Source organism: Pristis pectinata, chromosome 19 (assembly GCF_009764475.1).
Source record: "Pristis pectinata isolate sPriPec2 chromosome 19, sPriPec2.1.pri, whole genome shotgun sequence".
In the NCBI taxonomy this organism is placed as follows: Eukaryota; Metazoa; Chordata; class Chondrichthyes; order Rhinopristiformes; family Pristidae; genus Pristis; species Pristis pectinata.
In genome coordinates, this window is record NC_067423.1 from 10,527,420 (window position 1) to 10,543,814 (window position 16,395).

A 16,395-nucleotide genomic window follows, 5' to 3' on the forward strand; every position below is an offset into this window, starting at 1 on the left:
GTAGGATATTATCTTACTGAGTGGTGGAGCAGGCTCAAGTGATTGTAGCGCCTCCACCTGCACCTATTTCTTAAGAGAGGCATAATGGAGAAAATCTTTTCACTTGTAAGGAATCCAAAACCAGAAATCATAAGTTAAAAGATGGCTTTTAAGAAGTTATGAAATTCAGAGAAAATAATCTATATTACTGAGAATTGTGAGAATGTGGAACGCACTACAACTTATTTACTTAGTATTTATATATCTGTATTGGCCACAGGATGTTCCAAATGCTTTACAGCCATTAAAATACATTCTGAACTGTAGACACTGTTATACTAAACATGGTTAATAGAAAAAAGTGTATTTGAAGATTAAGACCTCCTATTTGTTTCTGAGACCTGGACTACTTACAATAGGTGTCTCAAAACATTGGAAAAGTAGCACCATTGAAGTCTCCACAAAAAGGATAAGCAAACAAGTATCTCTGAGTCCAGCATCAGCAGCACTAAGATCCCAGTTACTCTTAGTCATCTGCGTTGGGGATCATGCTCACATGCCTGACACCAGACTCCAGAAACTAATCTGAGTTCTGTTTGGGAAGGATGTTATTGGGTGTTAGAGAGAAACTGATTCAAGGATGTGCTCATAGCTTTCTTGAAGAAGTGCAGCATTCCCACTGACTCCTGAGAACCTCTGGCCCATGACTGCTGAGAACCTCAAGGCCATGCGTTGGGAGCACACAGAAGCCCTGCGTGAGCAGCAGAAGGATCAAACTACCCTCATGGCCCATCTGTGGAAGAGTCTGCATTCCCACACTGGCCTCAGTGGCCAGCTCAGAACCCACAAAATGGAGTGGAAGCAAGTCAGCCTCAATCACACGGGACTGCCTAAGAAGAAGAAAAGAAACATGATAGTTGAAGTAAATATAGATGACACAACAGACATATGTGGAACCATCTGTTAAGACAGCTGATCTCACATCAGCTAACGTCAAACTTACTCAACTAACCTTCTTTGCGTTTGGCCATTTTGCAATTAAACAACACTGGCTTGAAGCTTTTATTGTAACAAGTGCCATTCCACAAGAGGAGAAAAATAAAGATTTGTTCAAAGGATCAGGAGATTGATCTTTGCTGAGATAACACAAAGGACCAATAAGAAAGGACTTTTTTCTAACTACCTGAAGACCTTGAGGCTCAGCTTTATTAACCAGGGCTAATCTTAACACCACTGATTTCTGGTTTGTTGCAGATTCAGCTTCAAAAGGGCCACTGCTATTTTATGAAGCTATATAAAATTCTATATAGAATACTTGCAAGTTGAAGGTATGCAAGTTTATTTCAGGTCAGGATGGAGATTTGATTAAAGGGATTTCAAGATTTGAAGGGGAACTGACAAGGTCCTTAGGAGAGATTGATTTTTGCTGTTTAGGGAGTCTTGGACTAGGCGTCACAGTCTAAAAATTAGATCCCAGTCCTAAGTGAAATTAGGAAACACTTCTACATGGAGAGGGTGGTGCAAATTTGGCACTCTCTTCCACAAACAGCAGCTGTTGCTAGATCGTACGATAACTTTAAATCTGTGACTGGTGGATTTCTTTGGGATACAAAGAAGAGGAATTATCAGGAGTTCGGCAGAGGTCATCCATGATGAAACATCCCCAGAGGGCTAAAATGGCAACTCCTGTTCCTATATCAGGATGAATTGCCAGGATAATTAAATACCGAACAAGGGATACTATTTTGTCTCTGCGCAAGAACTTGGACTGGTTTCTTCCAAATTGTGATTCAGGTTTGTCCCCTCAGAAGGTGAATGATACCGTCGTTAAATGGGTAGCTTTTAAGCAGGATCTTAAAGAAGAGAGAGAGAGGTAGAGAAGTGGGGAGCGAACGCCAGAGCTGAAGAAAGGAGTGGATCACTGCTATCAGACACCTGAACCAACCACCCCTTTCACACCCCATTCCCAGCGGTGCTACCACCTTCTTGCACTTTTAACTCTACCTCTCTCAGTTATTCTAGTATTGTCACTTTAGTATTTTCCTCAATGGTGGAACAGGCGGACAAAGTTATTTCCAACTCAACGGCTGTGAAGGTGGATGAAGGCTGCAACAAATCCATCAGGTCCAATTGTCGTGGTTTCCATGCCATTGGAATCAGTTGGTTGATTTGTGAAGTATCGTGTGCTTTTTGTAGTGCAACATCAAGTACACATTAAACAAGTACATGCACAGGGGTCTTCGCTCTGTGGGCTACTCCTCAAGTCTTTCGGTGATCGGGGGAGGGTGACAGGACCAGGCAATGTGATGGCTGGAAGCTCCTAGTCAAGAACTGGCTCGAAAGCATAAGCCACTTGAGAGCCCATAAATAGATGAACGGAACAAAGACCATCATCCTCGACCTCGAGGGATAACCATGACGACGACGACGACTTTAGTATTTTGCTGCACTATTTCAGATTGCACGATAGTCTTTGCACCATTTTGCTGTTTTACACTCACTGTTGTATTTATTATTACCGTGTATACTGCTTACTCTGTGAGCTTCATGTGAACACAGGATTTCATTTCACCCTGGTGTTTATGATGACAAAGTAATCTAATTTAATCTAGTCAGAGAAAATTCAATATTCAGCATATGAGCAACCTATGTGACCCTTCCAGCTCCCTCAATAACTGGGGAAACAATTCTAATTTTCTGGATAATTATGGAAGCCATGGAAAAGATTGAGAGGAAGGTTGTAGATCCATGTGTAGCTTAAAGGCAACATAATAGCAGTAAAGAGTTGGGTCTTGTTACTCTGGAAAAATACAGACTTTGAAGAGATTTATTTTACGCCAGAAACAAACATACAAATGGGAAGCAGGTCACTTGGTCCCACATGCCTACAGTGGCACTTAATCTGATTGTAACTTCAACTCTGCATTCCCGTCTATCTGTGGTAACTTTTCACTTCCTTGCTTGTCAAATATCTATCTATGCCTTAAAAATACTCAAATATTTTACTTCCACTGCACTTTGAGGAAGAAAGATGCAAAGATTCACAATGCTGAGAGAGGAAAAAATATCATCTAATCTGTGTCTTAAATGGGCAGCCCCTTATTTATAAACAGTGACTCTCAATCTTACAGCATCCTAAAAGAGGAATCATTCTTCCTACATCCGCACCCACCCTGTCAGTATCCCCCAGAATCCAGATGTGGTCCCACCAACGCTCTATCTAATTGAAACTTAGACTTTTGTACTTAATTCCCTTGACAATAAACAATAACATTCTGTTTGGTTTCCTAATTACTTGTACCTGCAAAATAACCTTTTGTGAATCATGCACTGGGACACTCAGATCCCTCTGCATCTCCGAGCTCTCCAAATCTCACTATTTAGATAACATGTTTTTTTTCATGTTCTTCCTGCCAACATGGACCATTTCACATTTTCCCACATTATGCTCCACGTGCCAAATCTTTGCCCACTAATCTAACCTATTTATATCGCTTTGTAGACTTCTGATCTTCTCTTCATGACTTCCTTTCTTAGCTATCGTGTTATCAGCAAATTGGATATACTTTCAAATGTAAATCGCAGACATTAAGGCCCCAGCACTAATCCTTATGGTGCATTATGCATTACATCTTACAAACATCTTACAAAAGACTTCCAATCTCTATTTTCTAATCGCCGGACAATATTCTATCCATGTCAACATGTTGCTTCCTAAGCACAAGATTTTGATTTACACAATAACCTTTGATGCAACAGCTTATAACATACCTTCTGGAAATCTCAGTGTAAGTCCACAGGTTCTCATTTACCCACATATGGTGTATTTATTTTAAAGACAGAAATAAATAATGTGGTTAGAGGACATGTTGACATTATCATGTGTATGTGTGTGTATGTGTCGGCATGCATATGTGTGTGTGTGTGTATTTTTGAAATTGTTAGGGTAGAATAAAGTAGACACCTTAGTACAAAGTTCCTATGTTCTGTGATTGTTAGTTTAAGTCGAACTTATCAGCACTCCAGTAGTATATAAGATAACGTTTAAGATGCATCTGTGATGAGGGTAGATTGGCAGTGGCAAAGGTTGAAACACATTGGGGAATAAAATAAGTCTTGTGCCTTTGAAGGTGCCATAGGTTGTGTGTGAAATCTATGGCTTCAAGAAAAGTAGTTAAAACAAAAGCAAGAAAGTCAATTTATGTGGATTCCAGGGGTCAGATCAAAAGCAGACAAAGAGAACTCTAGGCAACTGCTTCTACTCTTAAACCAGAATGCTTTTGAAGCAAAATTAAAACAAGGATGATGTTGCAAGTGAGACATGCTGAGAATAAACATGTAGACTCACAGGAGGCTTCAGAATTGCAACAGCGTTGTGGCTGGGAAAAAAAATGTAGCTCAAGCACACGTGGGCTTCCTAGTCAGCCAGGATGTTTGACACATTGCAAGCGACAGAGATGCTTATCACAATGAGTAATGTTCATAAGGTGCAGGCATTATAGATATGCAGGCAATCATTTCTCATGTACTGTAACTATTCTTTTAAAGAATCAAAGTGCTACTCATGTCAGAAGTAAGGCCATTACAGCAGTATCTTGCAAAATGAATACAAGATAACAGACTGAAATGTAGTAATAAATGCAATATCTTGGTAGGAAAAATTAGTTTGTCACTAGAGACACAAAGAAGGAATGTGCATAATATCACAACCACAGCAATTAGGATTTCGAGTAGCATCAATGCTCCAAACAACTGTTTGGAGAGACAACAGGACCTTAGCATAAGGTTCTGATTGACAGGATGACATAAACACTTATTCAGGACAAGTTCTGAAGGTTTTGGGACACTTGCACTGCATGGTGAGCTATAAAGGCCAGAGCCTGAGCTATCCGTAGTTGTGCAGTACTTCAGATGAGCAGTGATAATAGGCAAAGACTGGTTAATAAGGTGGAAAAGTGATGGGCAGAAATGTTCAGCGTAGGCTCTTTGTAGATTACTTAGGTGACTGAGCAAGATGCACTACTAAAAACACCCTTGAGAGAAGTATGGCCAGCCTAGATCAGTGTCCAAAAGAAGCCTTACAGCCATTCTGTAATTGAGTTTGAATTATCAATTGACCAAGGATGTTTAAAATGGGCATATTGAGTAATCATTCCAAGTACTGTCAGGAAAAAGACTGTGGATGAGCTACATGCTAAACACAGTGTAATCGTCAACCACGAAGGCTGTTGCAAGGAGTTTTATGTATTGGTCAAACATTGGTAAAGATTTGCAGGAGGTTGTGTCCACATGCATAGTTTTCCAGCAAAGAAGGATATTACCATCCAAGACACATTTATGACCATGGAAGTGGCTGACTTGACTCTTCCAACAACCCCTCGTTGACTCATCACAAGGAAGTGATTATTTGCTTATGCTTGTCAAAGTGGGCTCAAAATGAATTGAAGTTAGACTTATATGATTGAAGAGCTGAGGTGGATCCCTGCTATTCCTCTAATACCGGCAGAATCGGGGTCCAATTCCCGTCGCTGTCTGTAAGGAGTCTGTACGTTCTCCCGTGTCTGCGTAGGTTTCCTCCGGGTGCTCCGGTTTCCTCCCACATTGCAAAGATGTACGGGTAGGTTAATTGGGTTTGAAATGGGTGGTGCAGACTCGTTGGGCCGGGAGGGCCTGTTACCACGCTGTAAATAAAATTTAAATTTAAAAATTAAATTTAAAATTGGTGTCTCACTTCTCTTTTATTTGACAGTTTTATACAATGTAATACCATCAAACACATACTAACTTCTCCTTATCATGTTGGAAACAGACATCTGTGTGCATACTCAAAGAAGAAGAAACAAATGTTCAAAATTTACTCCAGCTTCATGATGTATCATTAGCTGGCTAACTTCTTGTTTAAATACCATAGGACTCTAAACTCTACTGTTAGATTTGTTCCAGTGGAGTGGGTTATGCAATATGTAATTAAGCAGTACAGCCTAATTTAGAGTTTGAGAGTAGAGAAGTGGTAATTTAAGCAAAAGGTAATGCCTTAAGATAAAGGAAGGCAAACTCGACTGGGTGAGAGAGTCAGAGGCACCAGGCCAATGAGCAAACTCAGTGAAGCAGTCCAAGTACTCTGCCAGCTCTTCCCAACTTTGTAGCATCCTGTAGCGGTTGCTACCGCGAAATGAAACAAGACGCTAGTCGAAGGATTGTCAAACAAGAACTGGTTTATTTTCCCGCCTTGCGCGGGCCTTTTAAGGGAGACTGTTCTTGCCCAATGCAACCAGCAATGACGTAAATACTACGTCATCAAGTCTTTCCCGCGCGCGGGTTCTCCCCGTCGCTTGGGAAAGACGAGGCCCACCGCCATCTTGGGCCTCGTCGCTCCGACGCCGCGCGACCCGACTGCCAAGCCGGTTCGCCTGACCGGATGGTGAGTCGCTACAATCCATTCTTTAAGAGCATCACTGACCAGTAGCTGGAAGAGTGCTGCCAACAGCTGCAAGATCTTGCAATGGATCAGTAGAATAGTGCACAGACTCAACACAGTGCGACATAGAGAAACCTGACTGCACCGTTCTATCTTGCAATTAAAGATAATGATCTTTATGGGATTTTTGAAAACAGCAGTGGGATGATCTACAATGCTGTTTTAACATCTTTGCAATGAGGAAAGCAATTTATAGTCTGTCTCATCCCAAGTTATTATTGCTTGAAATCTATTCAATTTTGCATTTGAACAATTCAAGGTTAATTGTTTAAACTATCTCCATAGCAAGCTATCTCAATATATCGGTCATACTCACTAAAATATTGAGACACAAGAGACTGCAGATGCTGGAAATCTGGATATCTCACTGAAATATTGTTTCTGCAGATTAGTTTTGAAATTATCCTCTACCAAATGGAGCCCATCTGATTCTACAGTATAAGGGAAGTTGAAAAAAAGTGCCTTTCGTTTCTTAAAAATAGAAATGGGATCACTCTTCTCTTAACTTTCCCATTATCAGCTAAAATGCTCAGTTTGGAACTGGAATTGGAATTAGTTTATTATTGTCACATGTACCGAGGTACAGTGAGAAACTTGTCTTGCATACTGTTCATACAGATCAATTCATTACACAGTGCATTAGGTAGTACAGGGTAAAACAATAACAGAATGCAGAATTACAGTTACAGAGAAAGTGCAGTGCAGGTAGACAATAAGGTGCAAGGTCATAGCGAGGTAGATTTTGATGTCAAGAGTCCATCTTATCGTTTGTTCCTCATACTGTTTCAATCCTCTGAATTGTGGCACAGAGGGGAGGCATAAACTGAATCTTGGATGCTTTCCTCCAGAGTACGAGGGAACATTTTATGGTTAATGGCCTCAAACTTCACAAGCCTAATTCCTTACAATCACTCTTAACTCCAGCGTTAGCAGAGGTAAGGGGAACTGGTATGGCAACTGCTGACACTGCTACAGACCTTGTCATTGCCTCGCCTAGAAAAATTGCTAAACAAATGTTGTCACCTCTGAATGAGATTATCAGCAACTAAATTCTGGATAAGATATTCCCTATTAGTTTTAGCAAAAGCTGAGGGCGTTGGAAAATGCCTGAGCTGTCTGCAGTGAGTATGAAGCTGCCCACTCTGTTCTCCCAATGTCTGCAGAGAGTTCCTTTAAATAATAATAAACGCAACAAACTAGCACAATGTGCCCCTATTTGTACTGAGACTACTCCGTGACAATTCTGATTTGAATCTTTGAGCTTCAATTTATGTTGTTAAGGGTGAAAATGAGTATTGCATGAAGAATGACACCATTAGATGTGTGTCAGGTGCACTAATGTGAATAGTGCATGGAAGTACTGGTCCAATTTCACGATGGGTGCAACTTCACTCAGAAATATTGCTGGCCGGGTGTGCTCTAGGACAAAGCAATTTTTACCCAATTTGAGCATAATGAGATGGATGTTGAACAATCTAGGCCAGGACGTGCTGCAGAGGTTTGATCCAAAATACTAGTGACAGGTGCTCGGCTTTCTCTCAGTTGGGCTTTGCTCCTTCCAATAATATATCTCTAAAGCCATACCATTTCTTACAGCATGTGACCTTGCGTGCAGGGAAAGAATCACTAAACATTCAAGGCCCTTTCAGTAGCAGAAAGCAGAAAGCAGAAAGCAAGAAGCAGCAAACAGGAAGCAGGAAGCATTTTAAGCTGCAGACTGCAGGTGCTGGTGAGACGTGAATCAAGAGACTGTAGACACTGGAATCTGGAGCAACTGGTAGGTCAAGTTGCATCTGTGGAGCAAAGTGATGGTCGATATTTTGGGTTGAAACCCTGCATCAGGACTGAGAGTGTAGAGGGAAGATGGCTGGTAGGTGATAGGTGGAAACATAACAAAAAATAATTCAGTAGATGGAGCTGGGTGGGGAAGGTGAGGGGGATGAGTAGAGATGGAGGCTGGTAGGTGAACTACATTAGGGAGGGATGATGGACAGATGGGACCAGGAGGGGAAGGGGATACGAAAACTGAACCAAGGGAGAAGAATCCCAGGTATATGGGGATGTGGGTGATGGAACCAGGTGGGGGGAGGTTGATGAGTGTATATAATGGGGTGGGCGGGGGGGGGGGGGGGGTGGCAGGGATTGAAATGGTGAATGAAGGGAGAGAGACCCTGGGTAGATTGGTGGGAGTGGGAAAGGAATACATGAGGAGTGGAAAATTCAATGTTTATACCATTGGGCTGTAGACTGGTGACAGATGTAAATCCAGAATTAAGGAATGCATTCTGTAAGGGTATGGAACACTAGCCTCCCAGCGCTAGCAAGCCGGGTTCAATTCCGGCCGCTGTCTATAAGGAGTTTGTACGTTCTCCCCGTGTCTGCGTGGGTTTCCTCCAGGTGCTCCGGTTTCCTCCCACATTCCAAAGACATACGGGTTAGGAAGTTGTGGGCATGCTATGTTGACGCCGGAAGCGTGGCGACACTTGCGGGCTGCCCCCAGAACACTACACAAAAGATGTATTTCACTGCGTGTTTCAATGTACATGTGACTAATAAAGATGTATTATCTTATCTTATAAGTTCTGGATCTGTGATACAGGGGAGTGTGTTTGACTCCATCCAATGGTAGCTGGAAATTTAACTTCAAGTAATTACGTATATCTGGGGCTACAGCACTAATGTTACAGATGCTAACCGTGAAACAACTAGATTGGTATTTTAAAAAGAAACAGCTGGTTCATGGAAGTAATCTGCTTGGTCCGGCCTTGATGTGACTCCAGACCCACTACCATGTTTGACTTAACTGCCTCCCTAGTTCAGTCATAGAGTCATATAGCTCGGAAACAGGCACCTCTGCCACTAAGTTCATCTGAACCATGAAGCACCTTTTACACTAATCTTACCCTTACCCATTTTATTCTCTCCTCATTCCAATCAACTACCCCAGATTCTACCACTCACCTACAGACTAGGGGCAACCTATTTACCTGCATGCCTTTGGGATGTGGGAGGAAACTGGAGCACCTGGGGGGCAACCCATGGGCTCACAGAGAGAACATGCAAATTCTACACAGACAACACCAGAGGTCAGGATTGAACCCAGGTCTCTGGAGCTGTGAGGCAGCAGCTTTACCATCTGCTCCACTGCACCACCCAAATTAGAGATATTAATTCCTAATTAGGGATGAACAATAAATGTTGCATTGTCCACTTTCAATGAATAAATAACTAAAGAGTAACAATATCCATACTGACATCTGGGACCTCTGAAAGCTATCACAGTGAAATGGCACCCAGGAAAGACCAAACACACTGTGCCTGGTAAGTGAATCAGTCTGCAGAAGAACTGATATATATGGACTCTGGCCTGTCCGTAACTTGCCAACTGGCCTTTCACACTGTTCAGGATCATAGAAATCATTCAGTAAGATGTAATTTATTTACTATATTTAATCATGAATTATGTTCTGAACACTGTTTAGCATTCAATGTTTAAGAAATTAATTAAAAATGTGTATTTTGTCTCCAGATGTACCTATCTGTCAGAATTCTTTAAAGAGATTAGCTCTTTATCTTGGTTGATGACATCACTGCTGATGGGTAGCAGGGATTCTTTCGGAAAAAGGGGAAGCTGGATTTTTGTGGGTGACCATTCTTTCAGATTAGTGGCAATCACATTGTTTCATTGTTGACCATAACATTGCAAAGGCCATTTGACGTATGTAATTTTCCAGTTGTGTGTTCACACACAACAAACACAATGCTCAAAATGTACTCAGCAGTGGGAACCATGGCAACAAGCATGTAGTTGAAGGCAGGAGAAACACCATATATTCCAGCTCTGGCCTTTGTTATCACTACTTGTGGTTTCCTCCAAGTGCTCCAGTTTCCTCCCACATCCCAAAGACGTGAAGGTTGGTAGGTTAATTGGCCACTGTAAATTGCCCCTAGACAAGTGGTAGAATCTGGGGGTAGTTGATGGGAATGTGGGGGATAATAAAATTGGTTAGGGTAGGATTAGTGTAAAGGGTGCTTGATGGTTGGCATGGACTCAGTGGTCAATTTAGGATTGAACAACCAATCAGATTGATTCAGTTAGCCTTTTGGCAGTCAATGGAACCATGGAAAGTGATAGAAAAAGAGACATCACTAGTAGATAGTCAAAATCTAAAAGACAAAGTGTCAGGTGTGATAAGAGATTATTTAAAAGGAACAAATATCAATCAACTACCTTGAACAAAGGCACAAGAAATCACCCTTGTGAAGTTCAAGTTCAACTAGGCATGTTACAAATGTCATATCTCAAATTAGACATGCATTTACCCTGGTATTATTTCCTGAAAGAAATCATCTGTATTTTATCTTTAAGTGGATCAATGTTCTCTGCTTTCATTACCTCCTCCACAAATATGTTCCATAGATAAGAACTCATTTTTTTTTCCTTTCAAAAGTGGGTAGGGGTACTAAGCATTATTTTAGTCCAAATGTCAATAGTTGGCTGGAAGAGGATTTTTAAAAAAAAATTAATAAAAAAGAGCATATGGGATGTCTTCCTTAGTCACAGCATAAAATATAAGGAAAGATAATTGAAATGACCTGCTGAGCACTTACAGTATCCTCTGTTTCTATATCATAGAATATGAGGATCAGATTATGCTGAAACAAGGTTAGTTAGTCCTGTTCATCACAAGACAGGAAAGTAAGTTTATAGGTTTATGAGGATGTTGCCAAGACTAGAAAACTTTAGCTATGAGGAAAGATTGTGTAGGCTGAGGTTGTTTTCTTTGGAACAGAGGAGGCTAACAGATTTAATTGGTGTGTGTAAAATTATCAGGAGCTCAAATACAGTAAACAGAAAGGACCCATTTCCTCAGCAGAGGAGTCAATGACAAGGAGACATACATCAAACATAATTGATGGATTAGGACAGAGGTGAGGATTTTGCTTTCTTGAGAGAATAATCTGGAACTCCCTGCTGAATGGATGGTACAGGCAGAAACCCCATCACATTTAAAACTATACAAATTTGTACTTGAAGAATTGTGACCGGCAGGAAATAGGCCATTCACTGGAAGGTAGCTTTGGGCTAGATATCGCCTATTCTACCTGTACAGTCACGATGGGCCAAAAGCCTCCTCCTGTTTCATAAAATTTATAATAATTCCATGAGGTACACTTGGTAGTAACTTACAGTAATAACTGAGGCAGGTTTGACACTCAGGTCCTGTAAAACAAAAACACATTCCTGGAATACCACAACCGTGTGAAGAAACAAATCCCTTTGGGCTCTTTCCATGCCACTGAATGCCCCCTATTCACCCACTCACAGGTACTGTTGAATTTTTTCATCTTACTTCTCATTATCAGCAAGCCCCATAATAGTTTGTATGGGGTACTATTTGTTAATATTTATAAAAATCTTACCATGTTACCACCAGGAAAACTGAATTTCAGATTTGTTTCCTCAGAAAGGAATTGTTTTATTTAAACAGTTGGTCAAGGGGGTAAATGATCAGTGTGGTTGGGATTTATTTTACTGATTATTAGGGAAGATAATTTTAAGGTGATTGGAGGAAGGTAGAAGGGGGATGTCAGGGGTAAGTCTTTTACACAGAGAGTGGTGGGTGCGTGGAACACACTGCCGGCAGAGGTTGTGGGGACAGATACATTAGGGACATTTAAGAGACTCTTAGATAGACACATGAATGATAGAAAAATAGGGGGCTATGTGGGAGGGAAGGGTTAGATAGATCTTAGAGGATAAAATGTCAGCACAACATTGTGGGCCGAAGGCCTGTACTGTGCTGTAGTGTTCGATATTCTATGTTTAATATGGTATTATCCTCCTTTAAAACGCTTCTTAAAAATTTATCTCAGTCCTAGAACCTTGTTTTGTGGTTCATTGTTACATGCTGTTTGATAATGTTCCCACAGAGTCTTCTAGCAGTACATAAATACCACTTGCTCTTGTTTTGCTAATGCCAAGATGTTTAATGCGTCAATGGAAACAATGTGCTTGTTAGGTTAAAGATCTGAATTTTTTCACCAGATCTCTCTCTCAACTTCTTTAAAGATCTTACCTTACTTTTGGGCCAAGAATTTGGTCACCTATCCTAAGAAAGGGAAAGAATGTTTTGCATTACCATAGAGACTTTCACTGCTCCTGGCATTCCAACTGATGTATTTTTAAAGTGCAGTCACCTTTATAATGTAGGAAACGTAAGCTGTGCACAGCACTGAGATAATGATCAGGTAATCCTTTTTTATGATGTTCATTAACATTAGCCAGGAAACCAAGGATAACTTTCCTGCTCTTCTTCATGATAGCAACAAGGGATCTTTTATATCCACCCAAGAAAAGTGATGAGGCCTTTGGCTTAAGCATCTCATCCAAATGGCCACAGAACTGTCAGCTTAGATTTTGTAGTCAACTCTCTGGTTTTTGGAATGAGATTTGAACCCACCACCCTCTGATTCAGATATCTAAGATGCAGCTAGTATCTTCTTCTTTGGCTTAGTGTCACTTTTAGTTAGCTCATAGTTCTACAGGACATCTTATTTTCAAGATGAATAAATAACTGGAGCATCTTTTTATGTTCTTGGGATGTCTCGATGGATTTCCCAGCTTACGGGTTACCTGTGCAGTGTAGACACTGATATGTAGTCGAGCATTCAGCTTCGGTGCACAAACAGCATGTGCTGATCAACTGACTGGTGTTGGCTAAGCCATTAAAGTGACTCAGCAACTGGAAGAACTAGTTGCTTCCTTTTATAGTAGTGACATTACACCTGTTTATTTCATCTAAGCAGGTAAATAAGCCTTTGGTTAATCAACTCATTCAAAGACAGCACTCTCTCAGCTTGCCACCAATATCTTCAGAAAACACAAAAATGTGCATGATTGGTGTTGTTTTGTTTTGGACGTTAACTTACAACTGCTTCACGGACTTGAGGTGACTAGGGAGTGTAAACCACACAGAGGGAACAGAATCTGTTCCCATTCTTGAACTCAAGTTGGCCAGAAGTTCCCATTCATGGGGATGCAAAAGGTAAATAGTGGAGTTGAAAAGGCAGTTAGATATGGGCAGGCATGGTAGTGTAGCGGTTAGCATAAAGCTACTACAGCGCCAGCGACCCGGGTTCAATTCCGGCCGCTGTCCGTGAGGAGTTTGTACGTTCTCCCCGTGTCTGTGTGGGTTTCCTCCGGGTGCTCCAGTTTCCTCCCACATTCCAAAAGATGTACGGGTTAGGAAGTTGTGGGCGTGCTATGTTGGCGCCGGAAGCGTGGCGACACTTGCGGGCTGCCCCCAGAACCCTCTACGCAAAGATGCATTTCACTGTGTGTTTCGATGTACCTGTGACTAATAAAGATATCTCTCTCTCTCTCTCATCTCATATTTGCAGGATAATGATTAACTGCCAACTAAATAGCACTTGTCTGTTCAACAGAAGATTTAAGGACATTTATTTGCTATTTAAAGAGCATTATCAGGTAGTGTATATTTAAGACAAATTGCCTGCATATTTTTGGATTTGCAAAAAAGTTCGAGAATTTAAACAGGGCCATGTTGAGGAAAAGTTTGGCTGCAAACCTACCATGGGAAATGCACTAATAGCAGTTGAAGTGTACACTAGTGATTGCGAAGGTCAGTCAGAAGTATTTTTTGTTATTTATTTATTCAAGGAGGTGGTTGATCTTTGCCAGCTCAACATTTATTATTCATTCTAACTGAGCTGAACAGAGTGGCTTGCTCAGGGTTATAGCATCATAGAAATTTACAACACAGAATGAGCCCATTCAACCCTTACTGTCCATACTGGCCAAATATGCACTAGGTTAATCCCCCTTCCCAGATCTCACTCCAGAACCCTGCACGTTATGACTTTACAAGAAGCCATCCAGGTACTTATTAATGCGATGAAGATAAGGGATCAGCCACTCAGGACCGAGATGAGATGCAATTTCTTCACCCAGAGGTTAGTGAATCTTTGGGATTCTCCAGCATCCTTCCAGGCAGTGAGTTCCATTCCCTGATTACTTGATTTTGATTTGCCTCCACCACTGTCTAATCCTACTACCAATTAATTTGTCTAGGTCCTGCAGTCAACTAGGCCTGATCAGGTAAGGATGGCAATTTCTTTTCTATGCATGTTCCTGAACCAGATGAATTAGAACTTGGAATATAGATCAGTACAGCAAAGGAACAGGCCCTTCAGCCCATGATGCCTGTGCTATTTTTTGTAACAATTGAGTAGTTTCGTGGTCACCTTTTATCCCAGAATTATTTAATGACTTGAATTTGAATTCCACAGCTGCCGTGGTGGGTTACGGACACTTGCAGGTCAGTAGCACAGAGCTCAGGTACAAGTTTGCTGGACAAACTGTTAAACTACTTTATTCCGATAGTGTTCTGAGTCCTTTTTACTTTGCAGCAGGCTCTTTACATTCAGAAGAATGGATTGGGAATGGTTGCATGGGGCACAGATGGGACAAGTGGCCTGATTCTGTGCAATTTTATGTGACTTTTTTTGTGTGACAAATTTACAGTGTGATATTTGAAGCTTACATCACAAATGGAAACGTCCTCTCACCACCTACTTGTCAAGCCTCCCTAGAACCTTATATTTCTCAGTTAGATCACCTGTCATTCTGTTAAACTCCAATTGTATAGTCACAAATTGTTTAATTGTTCCTCAAAGTGCAATTTCTTCAACTTGATGATCCTTCTCTCAACTGCCTCCAATGCAAGTATATCCCTTCTTTATTTAGGAGACCAAAATGGCACAAATTAAGAACATAATAATTAGAATCAGGTATGTGTCATTTGGCCCTTATGCCCGCTGTGCCAGTCAGTAAGATCATGGTTGATCTTTTACCTCTGTGCTACTTTCATCTACTAACCTTATATCTTTTAATATTTAACACAAAATCTATCAACCTCTGGCTTAAGTATTCTCAGTGACTGAACTTCCACTCTTCTATTGGGTGGATAATTCTGAAGATTTACTGTCTTCTGGCTGAAGTAATTTCTTCTCATCCTTGGTCTGGACAGCTGACCCCTAATCTTGAGAAGGTGACCCCTGGTCCTAGACACCCCAGCCAGGGGAAACATCAACTCCGCAACTATCCTGTGAGGCCCCGTCAGAATTTGCTATGTTTAAATGAGATCATCTCTTCTCAGCTCTAAACTGTTTAGGCCCAGTTTGCTTAATGTCTCCTTATACAACAAACCTACCATCCCAGGAATCAATCTGGTGAACCCTCACTGCATCTATTGTAAGTCTCTCCTTCCTTGAGAAGGGACAGCAGACCTGTATTCTGGATGCAGTATCGCCAAGGCCAATATACTTGTATTTAAAGATGGCGCCGGAGCGTGGCGACACGTTGCAAGCTGCTCTCTACAGATCTGCTCATTACCTTTACCAATACCAATCCTCTTGCAATAAAGGCCAACATCCCTTTGGTGTTCCAAATCATTTGCTGTACCTGCTTGCTAACTTTCAGTAATTTGTGTGCAAGGATAGCCTGGTCCCGTTGAACACAAACACCTTCCAGTCTGTCGTCATTTTAAAAAATACCCTAATTTTCCATTTCTTCTACCAAAGCGGACCTCACATTTTTCCACATTATATATTCCATCTGTCACATCCACATTAATTCACTTAACCTGCCTAAACTCTCCAAAGCCTCTCTGCCTCCTTCCAACAGTCCATGCTGTCACCCAGATTAATATCATTAGCAAACCCATCCATGCCCTGTACAGCTTGGCAAATTTCCCTACTTTTACCCTTCTCCTTGCAATAAAGGCCAACTACGCATCTCCTTTCATCATCACCTGCACACCAACTTTGGGTTGTGTGCATGAAGACACTCAGATCTGTGTATGTCAACATCCTCATAGAAACAGGCCCTTCACCCCACAATGTCCATGCTGACT